At 37.4% G+C, this 20981-nt stretch overlaps 1 long non-coding RNA gene across 1 annotated transcript in view; it reads left to right on the forward strand.

Annotated features, from left to right (window-relative positions):
- Positions 1-1049: 1049 nt before the first annotated feature.
- LOC129532538 (uncharacterized) overlaps positions 1050-20981 on the forward strand; it is a 45385-nt gene continuing 25453 nt past the window's right edge. Inside the window, exon 1 of the long non-coding RNA XR_008678293.2 lies at positions 1050-1437. This is a non-coding gene — a long non-coding RNA (uncharacterized lncRNA). The remainder of the gene's footprint in view (positions 1438-20981) is intronic.

Below are 20981 nucleotides of genomic sequence, written 5' to 3' on the forward strand. Positions count from 1 at the left end.
GTGCCCAATTTCCTAAACACGCTAGGCGTGCTCAATTCCCAGAAGTAAAGAGGGCACTGAGCATGCAGGAAGCTCATCCTAAGGGAAGAATCATGGGAAAGAGGGTGAGTCTATGAAGCCCTAGTGAGAGGTGACAGCGTGCTGGCAGTCCTCACAGCCCTCACTCGCTCTCGGCGCCTCCTCTGCCTGGGCTCCCACTTTGGCGGCACTTGAGGAGCCCTTCAGCCAGCCGCTGCACTGTGGGAGCCCCTTTCTCGGCTGGCCAAGGCCGGAGCCGGCTCCCTCAGCTTGCAGGGAGGTGTGGAGGGAGAGGCGCGAGCGGGAACCGGGGCTGCGCGCGGCGCTTGCGGGCCAGCCGGAGTTCTGGGTGGGCGTGGGCTTAGCGGCCCCGCACTCGGAGCAGCCGGCCGGCCCTGCCAGCCCCGGGCAATGAGGGGCTTAGCACCCGGGCCAGCGGCTGCGGAGGGTGTACTGGGTCCCCCAGCAGTGCCAGCCCAGCGGAGCTGCGCTCGATTTCTCGCCGGGCCTTAGCTGCCTTCCTGCAGGGCGGGGGTGGGGACCTGCAGCCCGCCATGCCTGAGCCTCCCACCCCCTCCGTGGGCTCCTGTGCGGCCCGAGCCTCCCCGATGAGCGCCGCCCCCTGCTCCAGGGCACCCAGTCCCATCGACCACCCAAGGGCTGAGGAGTGCGGGCGCACGCGCGGGACTGGCAGGCAGCTCCACCTGCAGCCCCTGTGCGGGATCCACTGGGTGAAGCCAGCTGGGTTCCTGAATCCGGTGGGGATGTGGAGAACCTTTATGTCTAGCTCAGGGATTGTAAATACACCAATCAGCACCCTGTGTCTAGCTCAGGGTTTGTGAATGCACCAATGGACACTCTGTATCTAGCTAATCTGGTGGGGACGTGGAGAACCTTTGTGTCTAGCTCAGGGATTGTAAACTGGCACCAATCAGCGCCCTGTCTAAACAGACCACTCCAGCTCTACCAATCAGCAGGATGTGGGTGGGGCCAGAAAAGAGAATAAAAGCAAGCTGCCTCGCGGCATCAGTGGCAATCCCGCAGGGTTCCGTTGTGCTGTGTGGAAGCTTTGTTTTTTCGCTCTTTGGGTCCACACGGCCTTTATGAGCTGTAACACCGCGAAGGTATGTGGCTTCACTCCTGAAGCCAGTGAGACCACGAGCCCACCGGGAGGCAGGAACAACTCCAGACGCGCTGCCTTAAGACCTGTAACACGGTGAGGGTCTGCAGCTTCACTCCTGAGCCAGCGAGACCACGAACCCACCAGAAGGAAGAAACTGAACACATCCAAACATCAGAAGGAACAAACTCCAGACGTGCCACCTTAAGAGCTGTAGCACTCACCGTGAGGGTCCGCGGTTTCATTCTTGAAGTCAGTGAGACCAAGAACCCATCAATTCCGGACACACTAGGAAGAAGGTAAAATATTCTCTGACCTTCATGCACCTTCTGGGATATCTTCAAAGTGAACTTTGCTTTCTTTCCTGTTTTAAAGCCTTTTAAAATAAGCTTCCCCTCCTGCCCTGAGACTTGCCTCAGTCTCTTTTTCTGCTTTATGCCCCTCAGTAGAATAAATTCTTCTGGAGAGGCAAAGACTGAAATTGCTGGGGACGCGTATGGATACGCTGCCCATAACTCAAAGTAAATCGGATTGCTGCCACTGGTAACAAAATAAGTAACTTGTAAGAGTTGCCTGGACTGTGGAATAACTTATTGGTTAAAACATAGGTTTAGTCTCTTAGGGACTTTCCTGCCTAACTAAACACATGTATTTCATATGGTAGGCATATGGGTTAGTTGGTTGATTGGTTGACAATGTTCCTCGATGTCCAAAACCATGTCTTACTTCTTTTTGTAGATGAAAAGTCCAACAGAATTTTCAGATAGCACCGAGTAACAGAAAAGCCAAATGGATACACACACCTATGGAACTAAAATAGTTATCAGATTTTCAAAGTTACGTCAAACATAAGTAAATAGTCTAACTTAGTATAGAAGTGTAAGCTCATTGTGTATCTTTACATTTTAATCTTTTAAGGTATTTTTGAGAGAAATCTTTATATTAAGTGAAACAGTTTGTTATTATAGAACTGATGTTATCATGAAAGCCATTACAGGAATTATTTATAATGCGTTACTGAAATCAGATATACAAAGTTGTAGGATTTTCCTTTCCAAACTAGTGGCTGTATCTATTAATTCTCTTGTAACGTAATTAAGTATAAATAAAATAGAAATAGTCACTACTTATTCTTTATTTGTTATTTATTTTTGAGACGGAGTCACACTATCACCTGGGCTGGAGTGCAATGGCGCAGTCTTGGCTCACTGCAGCCTCCACCTCCTGGGTTCAAGTGATTCTCCTGCCTCAGCCTCCCAAGTAGGTGGGATTACAGGTGCCCACCATCACGCCTGGCTAATGTATTTTTAATAGAGGCGGGGCTTCACTATGTTGGCCAGGCTGGTGTCTAGCTCCTGACCTCGTGACCTGCCCGCCTCGGCCTCCCAAAGTGCTGGGATTACAGGCATGATCCACTGCACCTGGCCAGTCACTACTTATTCTAAATAAAACAAAATGCATTAACTGAATAGAAAGAACCTTTTAAATTTCCTCTTAATGCTTAAACCTTTTCATTAACCTTTTAGCAAACCCTGTGCTAGGAATTGTTTCAAGCCTCAGGATGATTTTGCAAGAATAAGGAAGCCCACAGGCTAGGTTGAGAGACAGAGAGTTTAATAAGTAATTAAAATATAACATAATAAAAGCCATACTAAATTATGCATAGAGGGCTCTTCAATGTTGTGCTGAATATTCTTTGCTTAAGGGAAGGTCTAAATAGTTTTCTTTGTACCAACTGTGGGGCACAGTCAGTCAAGGATAGCTAAGTATCTTAGGACGTGCCAGGAAAAAGACTAGCTAAATGATTAGTTTTTGTTGTTGTCATTTTGTATTTACCTTAAGTTAGTATTCTTTAAACTTGAAATTTAGCAGAGGTGTGTACAATACTTAAATTTTCTTCCATCTAAAATTGATTGAGATTCATTAACCCTACCAACCAGTTCAACCCAAATCCACAACTAAGTTGTTAATGGAGAGCAAACAAAAAACGCTAGCAAACGAAGACATTCAGAAAACTGTTAAATATTTTAGATTTCATTATTAATATTCACAATATCTTATAAGTATCATAAGACACTGCACACTGATAATCTGACAAAAGGCATTACTTAAAATATGAAAAGGACAGAAACTTATAAAATGTATTTTTATAATCCATTCTTAAATTTTTTCTTCTAGTTTCTACTTTTTCTAAATCTTTTTTTATTTCTTTCTGTATCAGTTGTATATAAGACGTTTCCTTCCATTCTCCTGAAGACACCTATGTTAGATCGAAAGGGGCTACACATCCTTTGTCATTTCTTCTACTGAGCAATATAGCCTATTTCCCCTTCTCACAGATCTGGATGGCCCTGTGATTGGTTTTGACCCATAGAATACAGCAGAAGAGAGGCTGTGGTAATTCTCAGGCCGGGTCCTAAAAAATCTGCAGATTCTGCCTTCACATCTTAAAATAGTTCTTTTTGGAACCACTACGCTCTGAAAAGCCCAAATAAACAGGAGAAAGGCCATATGAGAGGAGCAAAGACATGCTGTTCATCCCCAGCCAAGCACCCAGGCTACAACCAACAAATGCCAGCATGTCAGCCAGCTGTCTTGAATATTTCAGCCCCAGTCAGTCCTCCAGGTGAACACAGTTCCAGACAACAGCACGTAAAGCAGAAAGACTGCAGTTGTTCTGAGTCAATTTAAAAATCGTAAGAAATTATAAAACAACATAAAACAGTGTTTTTTAAGCCAGTTAGTGTTTTAAGCTACTAAGATTTAGGCTGTGTTGTTATGTAAAAATAGAAAAATAGAGGAAAGAAATGCATAAAGTTTTTCAAATTGTTCTTCTATTTCTTACCATAGAATATATTAATATATTTATATTCATGCTCCTTTTCCTTTTTTTTTAGACGGAGTCTCACTCTGTTGCCCAGGCTGGAGTGCAGTGGCATGATCTCAAAACACTGCAGCCTCTGCCTCCTGGGTTCAGGTGATTCTTCTGCCTCAGCCTCCTGAGTAGCTGAGGTGGGACCCAGTTACCCACCACCAGGCTGCCTAAGCTTTATATTTTTAGCCGAGGCGGAGTGTCACTATGTTGGCCAGGCTGGTCTTGAACTCCTGACTTCAAGTGATCCACCCACTTTGGCCTACCAAAGTGCTAGGGTTACAGGTGTGGGCCACTGCACCCAACCATCCTTTTATTCTTTAGAGTGCTGCTTTATTTTGCTGATTCGATAGCATACTTGTCCCTTGACATCTGTAGGTGGATATGTGTACACATGTGAACATTAGTTTAATCTTTAATAACAGAGTGCTTTATTCTTGAAAACTATCTCTCTTAGGATGTAGTGTCTCACTACCTGTTTCCTTTCTCTCTTTTCACTTTCCTTGATGTTCTGAAGTTAAAGTAGATTTTTGAAAATTAACTTAGGGCATATGAGTATGGTGGGGAGAGAAAAAATGACCAAATTCATTCTGAAATTGTGCCTTCAAAACGTGGCACATGAAGAGTAGTGCAGTGTCCCCTGAATACTCCTGAGGTTTTCTGGTGGCACAGAATCAAGGACTCTGAAGAGTGGTAAGTGGGTTACAGACAAATTACTTTCTCTCAGTATTTGTTATATTCTTTTCATAGAATTTCGTTTTATTCTTTCAGTAGATTAAACTGATTTTTTTACTATGCCAAGCATAGATGCACCTTCATTTTTTTTCTTTAAAAGTCAGGTCATTTTTTTCCATACCTTATCTACCATAATTTAACAGAAATTGTGTCTTTATAGGTATTTTGTTGTTAAATCTGAGGCTTCAATACAGAAAATGTTTTTTAAATGGTTATGAAAGTCATAACAAAATTTTCTACTTCTAGCCATTGAATGTCAAACATAATTCCACTCAAACAATTGAAAGTCATTAAATTTTCCAATAAGCTCATGTTTGTATCTGCAAATTAATCATTCGGGTTCATTCAGTATTAACATTGATGCCAATATATTATAAAGAGAACTAATAGTAATGCCAATACTTTTCCCACTCAGTTAATGTATAGGCAGAAAAATAAAATAACTTATTAGAACATCAATGAAATAGAATCTGGGAACTTTTATAGATAATGAGAAAAAAAAAAAAAAACCCAGTGCTGATACTTTGGTCAAAACAGTCATTATCTTGCTATGTTTGAGAAAAGGTTAAGAAATTTCATGATTAGAATATTACTAAGTCATTTAAGTCATTAAGATTTAAATAGTGCAATGTCTCCTGAATACTCCTGAGGCTTTCTGGTGGTACAGAACCAGGGACTCTGAAGAGTGGTGAATGGGTTACAGGCAAATTATCTTAGATCATTAAGACTTAAGTCTTAAGACTATTAAGTCATTTTTGGAAGTTGGGTATAAACTATGTAAGCATTAATTAGTTATGTTATTTTCTTTTTTTTTTTTTTTTTGAGACGGAGTCTCGCGCTCTTTTGCCCAGGCCGGACTGCAGTGGCACGATCTCGGCTCACTGCAAGCTCCGCCCCCCGGGTTGACGCCATTCTGCCTCAGCCTCTCAAGTAGCTGGGACTACAGGCGCCTGCCACCAAGCCCGGCTAATTTTTTGTATTTTTTTAGTAGAGACGGGGTTTCACCGTGTTAGCCAAGATGGTCTTGATTTCCTGACCTCGTGATCCACCCGCCTCGGCCTCGCAAAGTGCTGGGATTACAGGCGTGAGCCACCGCGCCCGGCCGTAATGTTATTTTCAAATAGACAGACTTTGCATATTCATATGTGCGTATGTGTGTGTGTGTTTGTGAATATGAATGAAATAAGCATACAGCAGAACAAATATATCACAAGGGAAACGTCATATATTTAACATTTTACAGAAAAATAATGTAGTTCTTACCTTTTATTAATAATACAAAGTACAGTCTATTTTCAAAATACACTTATGTCTGAGGTATATTCTACAAATGAAACTGCATTTGTCTAAGATGAGTTTTCCAGAAATGTTCTTATCCATATTTGAAAGTGTAAGTCTTTGCTTAGTAATCATCTTTGAATCTCTTTTAATTTAAACCACTTCTGGCAATCTTTTAGCCAACGATTTCTTCATTAAAATGGACCCTATTGTTAAGTACCAGAAAGAATTTTCAAGAGGATTTTTCCAGTCACTAAAAACAAGGTCTAACATCATCTCCAGGTATAATTCTGCGTCAACATAGTGAGAGGGCTTGCCTCTTCATAAGCCAGAAACTAGTTGCAGTGTGACAAATGTTTCCAATGTAGTTTTTTGTCTTGCCTATCTCCAATAGCAACTTTCAGCTACTTCTTTCCCCTTCACCTTCATTTTCTTTTCCATTACCTCTCATTTCTACCACCATTGTTCAGGAGAAATATGACAGACAATTTATTATTTTCTTCATCACATTTTATTAGAATTGTATTACAGGCAAGATCATTGAGAGGCTTTATTCACAGAAGCAGGGAGAAAATCTCAGCATTTCTTCTCCTGAGGGACTCAGAATTGGACAATTTTCTACCAGGTTATTGTGTGTGCTTCCAGTGCTATTCAGTTCTTTCCATTTCTAATTCAGAATCTATCTTTTTCTAGAACTTCCTAACTTATTCACAGCTCCCTGCATTCATCTTTCTTTGTCTATACAAAGAGAGACACATTTATGTACAGACTACAGATTGATACATAGTTATTAAAAGAAATATTATATTTATATAAATTTACAAAAAGATGCATTCTCTTTTAATGGAAAGGCATATACCTAATATTACACTATAATATGGAAAGATAAATACATAATATTACATATTCATATATACCAAAAATCAGGAACTATATTCTCATTGATATTTCATCATGTAATGAAAGAAAAATCAATAAAACACAGTCTTAGTAGCACACTCACTGGTAGATTTAACAAATAATGTGATCTGAAATCTCAGTGTTCAGCATTGTCCCTTCTAGTCAATAGCATGAAAGGGCATTGGAAGCCTGAAGTGTGTTATCTGCTTAATTCATTTATCCTCCATTGTACACGTGGTTTACCTGCAACATATGTAATATTTTAAACAATGTTTACTTTCTAAATAATGTGTTATTTCTATTTTTTTTCCTGGATAGCACAGTATATAGACAGTATAAAGCAAACTTACAAAGTCTGATACAAGCAGAATATTTTGCCAGAGGGTTTTTTGACTAGACAGATACCTTTAACTGCAAAGTCTGAGACTGCCCCAAGGTGCTGTTTCTAAGTTGTTGAGCAGGGGATCGTGGACTACCAGCATGTCTGAAAATAAAAGAACATTCTTTGCAAGTCAAACGAAGATAACGTATTTACAATTTCATTTTTACTTGGATGATTTGGATCATTTCCGAGTGTACAGCCATGAGGTAACTGCTTAACCTTCAGAGTCAAACCATAAAAGGATCTTTATCTATAAGTAGGTCCTTCTGTGTCTCAGATATAGTATGAAATGGATTAAAATACAAAGATAATACCACTGATGCAACAGTAGTAAAACAGCCTTTTCTTTCTAAATTCAATTCCCTATAAACTTCAGATATTTTATTTTTACTAAATTATAGTTAGACTTTCTGTAGAATTTTTTGTTTTAATTTGTCTTATCACCTACTTTTTTGTACAGTGCCCTCTCACCTTTATGTTTTTGTATATAAAGAACGTAACAACTGGACGTTTCTTAATAGCATACTCATATCTAAATAGTAATCTTTTACATCTTATGCAAAGAAATAATAATACGTTTGCAAAGCAACATATGATGTTTTACCCAATTCCTGGAAGGAGTTTCTGAGTATAGTTGGGGAGGTCAAGCATTGAGGCAGAGTTCGGTGACAGGTGCAGGGATAGATAAAAAATGACAGTGAAAATTAAATAATCATAAAAACTTAATAGTGAAGATTCCTTAGAAGTACTTGCTTCACTCAGAAATGTCTTCAGAAACTTAGTCATGAATGATTCTTCAACCTCTGCTTGAACTTTCATTTGTGGAAATCTTCATGTTTACAAGCCAGCATTTTCTATATTTTAGTCACATTGGTTATTAGAATGTTTAAAGCAAATTTTTAGCATAAGGTAGTATTAACTAAACCTTCTGATATAAGTAGCATTAATCAATGCATCTTAGTGCAAATTGAGTACATTATCCCATTTATTTTCACTGATTAATTTTTCAATTCAGGCACATCTAGGATCAGTTTGTTCTCATATTTTTTATGACAATAGAGTTAAAGATTATTTTGGAAAAAAATTAAAAATTTCCACCACCCTTTATTCCTATGTATTTCCTTTTTTTGTCTTAAATAATCTAATAAAAAAAGTTCATTATTGAATTCTGCCTTTTTATATCTTTTCCCACTTAGTCCCGATCCTTTGTTATACAGACACAAAGTATAAGTATATATATATATATATATATTTTTCACATGTCAGGCCCTCAATATTTAGGTAACACTCTTATTCCCTGGTTGATCTTTCAATTTCCAGGTTAACAGTATCAGGTAACAATTAAAGATGAGTCAAATATCGTGATTTCAGAGCCCTTCATGTTTCTGATAGTGGGGCTTCAAAACTGATGTTCAAAATGTAGTGCTTTGACATGTTGAACTGAAGAAGAAACCTCTAGGTCTTCCTGACCCTGCCCACACTGCCGTGTCCTTAGATCTTCTGTCTCTCCCAACACACAAGAGTGAAGTTCTCTGACATTCCCTTATCTGCCTAAGTCTAGACTTGCCGAAGAAAACAATTAAACCTGCTCCCTTCCCTGATTTTCTCATTAACCAAACTCATATCATAGGAAGAAAGACTAAACTCTGTCAACAAACCTAGACAGACTTTTGTCACAAATCATTGTCCTCTCTTCAAGCCCATTGACTCCCCCTTAAAATCAGTTGCTAGCTCCCCCAAATTATCCAACTTCCTTCACTTCCCTTACCCCTAAGAAAAAATGTAATAACCATTCATAAACCATTACATGGTGGGGTAATCACTCTATGATTTTCCCTATTTGCACAATAATAAATTTGTATGTCTGTTATTACTAATTTATCTTCCATCAGTTGATTTCCAGAGAACCTACAGAAGGTGAAGAGGAAGTTTTCCCTTGGCCTCTACAGTTTTAGTGTCACAAACAGGACACTAAATGTGCTCTGATATTCTGGAAGCCATAGTCAAGGGAAGCCAGGACCTTACAAGCTGGCAGAGGAGTAAGAAATTCTTACCAGCCAGGCTCCCAGACTCTACTGACTCTGGTTGAGCAGATGGTAAAAATCACATTTTGTCTGTTTTTCCTCCCAAAACTATTGATTAATGAGAGAAAAGAATTTGTGTTACTTGTTTTAGGTATAGCAGCTCTGGTGTACTTTTAGTATGAATATTAATATTGTTTCATACTTTTCCGCCTAGAAATAGTTTTTTCCTTTGTCTTTCTCTTTCTGTGTTGTTCTGTCATAAAGAGAGGTACCCTGTGGTAGTACATAGGCCTAAAACTCCCATAAATCCATCGTTCAAGCGACTGCTGCAGACTGGTCAGTTTTGCAGTTCTGGCCAGACCGGTGGCTATTTAGACGAACGTTGCTCTGGGTCCCCATAATAAAAAGCAGATGAGATTCCCCTCTCGTCTAATATTTTATGTACTTTAGAGATTGACTTGTGACCAAGTGGGAGCACTCTCTCAACTTTAACCATCTGGGGTGCATGATATTTGAGTCATGTCTGGTGGCCAGCCTAACAAGACTGGGAACCCTAAAAAATGCAAGATTTTAAGCAGTATACTTTTTGTTCTGAACGTGTCATATTCTCAGGGAAGTTTATCGTATGAAGTCCCATCCTTCAGGAGCTTTTGTCACCTCAACACTTGTTGCCTTGTTAGTCATGGGAAAGTCTAGTCCCAGGGCTGCCTACCTATGTCATGGATTGAGTCTATGATTGGTGGCCCACCACAAGTTTGTGGGGTATTGGAGGCACTGTATACATAAACATACAATTATCTTTAACCATCTATGACAAAACGAGTCTTTTGAAATTTTATCCTACCCTTGGAATTGAACTTTTTTGGGTGGGGATTTTTGGAGCTATCTCTTCTATATCCTCTCTAGGGAATTCCTCTTCTATACCCTCTCCAGGAAATAAGTCTTGCTTATATGGTAAAAACTTATGCTAAACTTGGAAAATTGCCTGCTGGACTTTTCATAAAGAGGTTACTGGGCTGATCCACTATTTAAATAATTACACCTTTGGTAATTATCTGTGTGACTCTTGACTTGTGGGGGTATCCATTTATTATTGATACTTTTCTCTTCCACGGATGGCTTTTGACTTTCTATCTTTTCCCATCTGTAGATCACACAAAGTTTTAGGGGTTTTGAATATAGTTTGTCAACTGAGAAGGTGAGACGGTAGACAATATGGCCAGATAGAAATGTGGGTTGTCCCCATTTGCGGGGAGCAAAACTGTCCTTTCATTGAGTTGCTATTGGGTTGGTTCTGTATCTTGTGAAAATAACTCTGCATCTCTTTTGAGACGCCTAGTTTGTCCTTGGTTAAGTCATAACCTTTGTTAAGGCTTATTGATTTTGGTGAGTCACTTGGAAAGGTACCTTTGGTTTAAAAGAAAAAAAATAATATTTAAAATCTAGGTAAATTGACTGTTTGTCCCAGCTAACATTTAATAAGAGATTTTCAAAAATGTTTATTTTAAAGAGATCTATCATCAGAAGTCAGCTTAATTAAAAGCTGATAGTCAGGCTATGGCAGGAGAATTGCTTGAACCCAGGAGGCAGAGGTTGCAGTGAGCAGAGATCACAATGCTACACTCCAGCCTGGGCGACAGAGCAAGACTCTGTCTCAAAAAAAAAAAAAAATACATATTTATATATATATAATTCCTTAATATCAATAGGCAAATATTTGTGAGTGTTCTAATTTCTCTGACATTGTCATATTTAATTTGCAACTAATTTGATTGAATTGGGATCCTAAGAAGGTATATAAATTCACCTCCCACTAGGGAGGCCTCACAATCATGGAAGAAGGCAAGGAGGAGCAAGTCACATCTTATGTGGATGGTGGCATGCAAAAAGAGAGTTTGTGCAGGGAAACTCCCATTTGTAAAACCATCAGATCTTGCAAGACTCATTCACTATCTAAAGAAGAGCACAGGGAAGACCCGTCCCATGATTTAATCACCTCCCACTGGTTCCTCCCACAACACATGGGAATTGTGGGAGTAAAAATTCCAGATGAGATTTGGGTGGGGACTCAGCCAAACCATGTCATTTCGATCCTGAGCCCTCACAAACCTCATATCCTCACATTTTAAAATGAATCATGCCTTCCCAACAGTCCCCCATAGTCTTAACTCATTTCAGCATTAACTCAAATGTCCACAGTCCAATGTCTCATCTGAGACAAGGCAAGTTCCTTCCACCTATAAGCCTGTAAAATCAAAAGCAAGTTAGTTACTTGCTAGATACATTAGGAGTAAAGGCATTGGGTAAACACACCTGTTCAAAATGGGAGAAATATGTGAAAACAAAGATGTTACAGGTCGCATGCAAGTCCAAAATCCAGCAGGGCACTCAAATCTCAAAGATCTAAAATGATCTCCTTTAAATCTATGTCTCACATCCAGGTCACACTGATGCAAGAGGTAGGTTCCCATGGTCTTCAGCAACTCCACCTCTGGGTTTTGCAGGGTACATCCTTCCTCCTGTCTGCTTTCACAGGCTGGCATTGTCTGTGGCTTTTCTAGGTGTACAGTGAAAGCTTTCAGTAGATCTACCATTCTGGGGTCTGGAGGACAGTGGCCCTTTTCTCACAGCTCCACTAGGTGGTATCCCAGAAGGGATTCTGTGTGGGGGCTCCAACCCCACATTTCCCTTCCACACTGCCCTAGAGGAGGTTCTCCATGAGAACCTCGCCCCTGCAGAAAACTTCTGCCTGAACATCCAGAGATTTCCATACATCCTCTGAAATCTAGGCAGAGGTTTCCAAACCTCAGTTTTTTATTTTTGTGCACTCATAGGCTCAACACCACATGGAAGCTGCCAAGGCTTAAGGCTTGTATCATCTGAAGCCACAGCCCAAACTCTACATCAGCCCCTTCCAGCCATAGCAGGAGTGGCTGGGACGCAGGGCACAAAGTCTCTGGGCTGCACTCAGCATACGGTCCCCAGGCCCAGCCTGTGAAACCACTTTTTCCTCCTGGGCCTCTGATTCTGTGATGGGAGGCTGCTCTGAAGATCTCTGACATACTCTGGAGATATTTTCCCCATTGTCTTGAGGAGTAACATTCGGCTTCTCATTACTTATGCAAATTTCTGCAGCCTGCTTGAATTTCTCCTCAGGAAATTGATTTTTCTTTTCTATGGCATTGTCAGGCTGCACACTTTCCAAACATTTATGCTCCACTTTTCTTACAAAACTGAATGCTTTTAACAACACCTAAGTCACCTGTTGAATGCTTTACTGCTTAGAAATTTCTTCTGCCAAATACCCCAAATCATCTCTCATGTTCAGAGTTTCACAAATCTCTAGGGCAGAGGAAAATGCTGCCAGTCTAACTTTGCTAAAGCATAATGAGAGTCACCTTTGTTCTAGTTCCCAACAAGTTCCTCATCTCCATCTGAGACCAACTCACCCTGGGACCTTTTTGTTCATATCACTATCAGCATTTTTGTCAAAGTCATTCAACAAGTCTACAGAAACTTACAAACTTTCCCACATTTTTTTTTGTCTTCTTCTAGAGTCCTCCAAACAGTTCCAGCCTCTGCCTGTTACCCAGTTCCAATGTCACTTCCACATTTTAGGTGTCTTTTCAGCAATGCCCCATTCAACTGGTACCAATTTACTGTATTAGTTCATTTTCACACTGCTGATAAAGCCATAATCGAGACTGGGAATAAAAAGAGATTTAATGGACTTACAGATCCACATGGCTGGGGAAGCCTCACAATGATTGTGGAAGGCAAGTCGGACCAAGTGCCGTCTTATGTGTATGGTAGCAGGCAAAGAAAGAGCTTATGCAGGGAAACTCCCACTTTTAAAACCATCAGATCTCACAAGACTCATTCACTATCTCAAGAACAGCACAGGGAAGACCCGCTCCCATGATTCAATCACTTCCTAGTGGGTTCCTCCAAGAACACGTGGGAATTGTGGGAGCTACAATTCAAGATGAGATTTGGGTGGGGACACAACCAAACCATATCACCTTATAAAGTTTCTGTGAAAATTAATTAGTTAACTGTGTTTGACATATATTAAGCACTCAATAAATGTTTACCCTAAAATGTACATTTATTTTAAATCAAAGTTTATAATATAGTAGGTATTCATGCATTTATAAATGTAATTATTAATTTTTTGCAATACACTTTGAAAGAAAAAATTCATAATTAAGATTAGAATATCAATTTAAAGTGTTTAAAAATATCCTATTTATGTGTTAGTTGCAGAACCAATTTGCTAAAATAAGCTTATTGTATTATATCACAGGCCACATACAGAGCATTTAATAGAGAGTAGAGTGGTTTTCTGGACAGACATATTTTACAAATAAAGATATTCTCTTGAGAATGAAGGTTTAAAAAATAGAAGAACACAACCCTCACATGCTTTCCATGAACAAAGTAATTCACTGTTTGTAATCGATAATGAGAAACCCAGAAGTAATATGCAGAATATATAAATTGGTTGACTGATGCAATATATGCTATTCAAGGAGTTATGAGAAGTTGAAAAAAATGGCCTTCTTTAAAAAAAATAATATAGTCCAAACTGAACATAATAGAGAATTGAGGATACAAACTGCAGTGATATGAACAAGGTTAATTTGGAAGGTCAGACTAAATGAGAACATTAAACTTTTACAAGGCAAATATTAAAAATTGGAATGTAGAAACAAGAATCAATAAGCAGAAGAAAATATTTATCAAAATAATAAAATCCAGTGTAGCCTTCTATGGCAATTCTCAACATATCCTTTTAACCAATGTCTCATAGGTATAAAACAGTTTGAGAATTAATAAAGCCCTCTAAAATTTAGGCAAATTCTTCTTTAAATATAACACCTAATTACCACATTTTCCTAGCCTTGTTCATATGCAGATATTCATTTAATTATTTTTCAGATAAAAATTTTTGTTTTATTTAAACTGTTATACATCTAGACAATCATTTCCAGAACAACAGGATTAGTATCATTTGAGATAATCATATTAACTCTGAGTTAGAACCAGATGATCAAACTTTACTTACTTTTTTTTTTTTTTTTTAACAATATTGAGTGCTGCTTCTGGAGGAGCTAAGTGTAGAAAATACATAATATAAAAAACATAAAAAACTGAAGTATAGAAATGTGGATCTAACATTCTTTGAAAACTTATCACTTGGGTATTCCTGGATTTCTTCATATTACATTTTATTTGAATTGGCAAAGTAGAGGTTGTTCCATGTTGACCAGATTGAACATATTTTTGCAGGAGAGGTAGCATAAAGTTCTTATATCTACAGCAATAGTTGAATCTATTACTTTCTTTATTGCATTTCCTAGCGCTTTCTTATCTCTTTTATATTTTGCTCATATTCTGTTATCAAATGCCCAGTTAAGCTTTGAAATAAAATAACATATTTTTATAAGTTAATTCAGGTTTTAACTTTGAATGTTTGTATAGGACTTGAGAAGTTATATCCATAAGCTTAATACATGTATAAAATACATATATTTGGTTTTTAAAAAGTAGAAAAATGTGAAATGACTTCTGGATTGGTGACATTAAGAACCCTGTTCCTACTCCCTCAGCAAAACAAACGGAATTAGTAAAAAAATTTTTTCAAATAGAAGCCCTGTGTCCTAATGGCACACAGCAAATGAAGAAAACATTCAAGATAATCTACTAAATCTCAGTAAGAGCAAGTCTGTGATGCTTGAACAAAGGCCCACTTGCTACCCAAAACCGCAGCTCAGAATAATGAAAGTTCTACTCTGGGTGGGTACAGTGAAAAAAACAGGACATCTATTTTCCCCAATTTTCAGTCTATGACATCTCCCTAGTTGAGGCGGGACCAGAATTTCTCATTCCACTAAGGTCCATGTGGCAGAAATTGGATTTTAGCAAGAATGTCTGAGATGTCTGGAGCTCTCTTTCCCCATTCACCCTCACTGCTAAAGCAGAAGCTCCATCCCGGGACAAGCAGGTTGAGAGCACTGGGGCCCTGATTGCTCTTGCATCAGCACACTGGTGGGGTAGAGGTTTTATGCCAGTGAGGCTAGACAAGACCAGAGGGAATCTCTCCCATCTGGTGCATGTCCTGCTCATAAACAGCAGCATCACTTTTAGAGAAATAACTCTTTCCACTCCCAATTCCAGAGCGCTGATTCAGAGGTTTTCTTAGAGACAGAGGCTGACCATAAAAACAGAGACCTCTGAAGCTTCCCCCAAGCGACCTGGCTTTATTTTGAATATTGTGTGGGGAAGCTAAAACTTAAGGCATTCTCAGTAACAGTGGAGGTTTTGGTAGTAAGCAATTAAAAGAAGGTTGATATCTAAATGAGGGCAATAAGCTAACACACTAGGCCACTTAGTCTACCAGAGTGAACTAGAGACAGGATATCTAAGAAGAATCCTCTTGGAGTCAGAATAAACTTTAAAGGCCTGCCTCAAGACCACCCCTGCAAAGAGGATAAAATTTAATTATATAAGACCCTGGATTAATTTATGCCCTAGGTCATTGTAGAAAACAAAATACCAATAGCCAGCAATTAGTAGGGGCTACGAGTTTGGTGTGATACCAGTAAAGATAGATGGCTTAACAGAAATATGATATAAAGGGACAATCCAAGAGAGCCCTGCTAAAGCCAGTACTATTCTTGAGTGCATTTTCTAAGGCAGCAATCTCTTGCAAAGGCCACAGACTTCAGGAGAAAATACTTTATTAAGATAGTGACAACAACAATTTATGAGGGAAAATCCATATCCAGAGTTGTTGTAATATATTCCCTAAAATGTTCAATTTTTAACAATAAAAACAAGACATGCAAAGACAGAGGAAAGTGTAACACACATATAGGAAAAAAAAAGATAACCAAAACTGCCTATGAAGGGGTCCAAGTGGTAGGCTTATCAGACAAAGCCTGCAAAGTATCTATTAAAAATATAATCAAAGGACTAAATAAATAAAACCATTCTTAAAGAAATGAAGGTATGATGACAATATTTTACTAAATAAAATATAAATTAAATGGAAATTCAAGAGTGGAAAATAAAATCATCAAAATAAACATTTCACTGGAGGAATTCAACAGTAGATTTAAACTGGCAGAAGATAAATTCAGTGAAGTTGAAAATAAATTAAAAGTTATGGTTCATTCTGAAGAACAGAAACAAAATAATGAAGAAAAACAAACAAACTCTCAGGAGAATATAGGGCAGATACAATTAAACACACCAGCGTATGTAAAAAAGAATATCAGGATAGAAAATTGAGAAGCAAGCAGGAAAAATAGTCAAAAAAATAATGGCTGTAAACTTTCCAAAATTATTGGAAACTTTAAACATCTAAGAGGTTAAGGATTTTAGAGTGCATTAAAGCAAACTCCTTCATTTTACAGGCATGGACACTGTGCCTAGAAAGATGACAGATTTATGTTTCCTTTAATATTCCCGAATGGTTCATACGAAAATCTGTATATGTGAAATTAGCCCAGAGAAGAGTTTTAGAATATGAGGTCAGGAGTTGTTAATTCACTCTAAAATCCTTAACTATCATAAACTTCTATAATTTTGTGTTTCAAGTGGCCTACGTGATTCTTCAATGAATAAAATCTTTAAATCTTAACTCTATTTGAATTCCAGGCTCCAAACAAGGAATCAGTTCACACACTTCATTGCTTTAATAAAACTCCTCATTATTCAACGTAGTCACCTTTTTAACTCATATGCAGTCCATTGGACAATTGTTTATTAACCAATTCCTAATCTCACACACGGAAAGTCCTCCCACTCTTCTCCCCCTTTACAAATTTCTCCTGTCTTTTGGGGATCACCTTTAATCACAATTCCTCCCACACACCTTTTTTGACTTCCCTGATCTTTATCAATCAATATCACTGACTAACATAAACCTCACAGGCAATACACTGATCTTTAAAAAAATGTATTCCTATTCTCATCTGTTTAGATTTAGCTCTCTGATCATGACTTTGCTTTGATACTTTTATTCATGTGTGCCATATCACCAGATTCAGTGCTGGGCATGCCCCTTCCACCAGCCCTTAGTTCCCATGTGCAGAATAGAAGAGTTTAATACAACCATAGTACAGAAACATTTACCACACAGTTCAGAATTACAAAGGCTATTAGAAGATATAAACTTATTATAGAAAACCTTTGGGTTATAAGAATTGCTAGTTTTTGAGAATCATAAAAGAGGAAAAATATTACTCTCCTCTCTCTGGAAGAGAAAGATTCCTAACAAAAGGTCCTTTACAAAGCTACTTTATTGATGTTCACTAACATGAAAAAAAAATTGACCTATTTATCTGACAGCATTTGATTTTAGACTAATTAAAATTTCATAAAATTAGCATTTATAATAGCAATAATTTATTAGAAATTGAGGATTAAAATAAAAATATTATTACACGAATCTAGTTTTGCAGAGTTATCTCTTTACAAAAAAGTAATACATTATTTTGCAAATTATTTGGTATTAGGAAACCTATTTATATAATTAAAATAAGGTACAACAAACAACATAGTTTTAGAAGCATATGTGATGCTCTGTGTGCTCTATATACTTTATTATAGCTGGGTCTTTGTTTCTAAAAATAGTAAAAGAAATCTGTCCTCTGTCAGGTTTTCAGAAACACCAAATTAAGAATGTTTTTATGACATCTAACTTTCATTAGGATAAATATTTTAAAGAACGTTGGAAACAATACATTTAGTTTGGATATCTTTGGGGTTTTTTTGAATTGGTAAAATTACGTATTTTTATGATCTGTGAATTATCTAGAAGCCTGTATACACAAAAAAGGCCTTCAAATAAAAGCATTTCTAAAGGCTAAAGAGATTTTAACCTCATAAATTTGACTTTGAGCATACTTAGTTTAAATATTTGTTCTTTCTGAGGAAAATAAGGTCAAAATAACTAAAGTTCTCTTTAATTTTAAAGACAAACATGCCTCTCTAAATAAACTATACTTTCATTCATATATAACACATTTTGTTTATTACATCTCTACTATTAGTTTCCTACCCCCAGTTTCTGCGCAATGCCCAATTTTTCAGAGTTAATCTGTATTATTACATAAGATGTATTCATTGAATAATAGGATTGCCTGTAAGATTTACATAGCCCCCTCAATTAAATTAAATATGACTTGTATGTCTACAAATACATTACTTTCTACCCTATTTGACCTATTGTGTATAAGAGATTTAAATGTATGAGATTTCAACATGTTGGAACTTTCTGTTCACTTTGCACATTGGCTAAACAAAAGTTATATCCAGATTTAAACTAAGTTTATACAAAGCAGCCAATACTGTAAAAATAATGTCACTGTATAGAGACTAAAATATAGTGGTTGATCCAATTTTCTATGGAAAATTTATTTACATGAACTAAATGTTTTGAATTCTTTACCCTTTCACAAGCAACTAAAAATGCTGCAGGTAAATTTTTTTAAGTATCAGCTATTCTTTGTTTTCTCTGCAATTCTTACCTTTTCAGAATCTATTTAAGCTAAACAAATGTAACAAATAATTCAATTCTCTAAAGAACTTGGAAGGTAATTTAACAAATGATAAAGATATTACAACATAATATAATATTTTTAATAAAACAACGTATGATTAGACATGAATATGTATTACATATTAGGAAAAAGACTGAAGAAAAAATTTGCCAAAGCATATTCAAAAAAACACAGCTATAACAGATATTTCTTCACAATGAGAAAAAAAATTAAGCCTAGGTTCAGGAGTCTTTCGAGCTTTGCAGAAATTCTTGTTAGACTTGCCACCATTATAATAAATAAAATTATTTACAAATAATGCCATGCTTGATAGGTAATAGTAGATTTCCAATGGAGGAATACACATTAAATCAGCAAATGTTTTCACTGTTTTTACTGGGCCTGAACAGAGCAGACAACAGAATTTGTTAAATGCTAAAATTGGCTATTAAAAGACAGTGACTCCATTTCACTGCAGCTTTTTATTTGTTTGGTTGGTTGGTTGAGTTTTTTAAAAATATATATCATAGTATCATACATACCTGATAAAATTGATTCATTGTATCTCTAATGTCTGTTTCTATGTCTCAGCCACTGTCCAATATCCAATTTCCCTTCAGTCACTTTAAATGTGATAGATATTTGTACCTGATTTTAATAGGAAAAATTATCAGGCGGTAGGAGTCATTAGATGCCACCTTTTCAGCTACTTGCTACAGGTCACTGCTATAGCTTTTCACCTTATCAAATTGAATCAGACAGTGGCAATAATCTGATTGCATTCAGCACGGTGCCTGCAGAAACATCTCTACTTTCTGAGCAGCTCTATTGTATTCATCTTTCTTCAGATTGCATCCAGTTTCATTAAGGAACTTTGCTTCAAGGATTAACTTGGGATACAAGAAGAAAAAAATCAAAAGCAAGATGCTGAAATTGCCTTGAGAGACTTCAATAACATCAGTTTAAATTTGTCATACCTCAAATTAAATTTCAAAGGAGACTAGTTAAAAGAAAGTTGGCAGAAAGCTGTTTTTTCCTGTAAGATACAACTTTCTTGGCACGCACAAGTCACTTAACATTTCTGAACTGTATTTTCAATTAGCAAATAAGAATCAAAACTATGTAAGGGAAATTGCTCTCTAAAGTGTAGGTTATCCTTCAGATAAAATCCAAATATTTAAAGGCCTACACAGCTTGTAATAGTAATGAAGTTATATTTGCATTTAAATCCTAAAATTGCTGATTGTTTTCTCCATCTATACAAGTAAAAAATATTCCAACTCCCATATCACTCCTTCCATGCCCCATCCCAACTCCACCCTTCCAATTATTTTTCAGGAAAAGCCTCCTCTCTTTTTCTTTCTTTCATCTTCTTGGTAGCTACCTACCGTCAAATATCCCCTTCAGCCATTTTTGTGCTGCTAAAGACATGCTTTCCCTTTGTAGATATTTGAATCGTATGTCCAAAACAACTCTTCCTATACTTCAGTATTCATAAAACCTTTTGTGAAAAGAGCCCACAGAAATTCAGTGATTTGATGGAGCAGGGCATAACAATTATCTAGAACCTATTATAACATTTGCAAGACTTTTGCAAAGTGAACTATTAAGCACAGTCATTAATAGAAATTAAATTATATGAACTACAAGAAAATTAATTATATTAAAAACCTGGGCAAAAATTCTCACAATTTACCACTTTAAACTGCATTGTACTATCATCTATCCTATTAAGGTTATTACATCTGTTTTATGTATATGGCGTAAATACTCTTAAATTAACTTTAGCCTAAAGCTGCCTCCTTACATACTATGAGGTCAGCCTAAAGATGTCTCTGTACATAGTGAACTGTAACCTAAGTGAATGTGTAGACAGGTTGTAACCTACTCTTGCAGCAGTCATTGGGTTTTGACCAATCAAAGGTAACCAACTATCCAAACTGTGTTCAAATAAGACAAACGTCAAACTGTAACCAACCCAACTGTTTCTGTACCTCACTTCCATTTTCTCTATGTCACTTTCTTTTTCTGTACATAAATCATCTTTGATCAAAGGGCAGCTTTAGAGTCTCTCTGAACCTCTTCTGCTTTGGCAGCTGCA

This window comes from Gorilla gorilla, chromosome 2 (genome assembly GCF_029281585.2).
Source record: "Gorilla gorilla gorilla isolate KB3781 chromosome 2, NHGRI_mGorGor1-v2.1_pri, whole genome shotgun sequence".
NCBI lineage: Eukaryota > Metazoa > Chordata > Mammalia > Primates > Hominidae > Gorilla > Gorilla gorilla.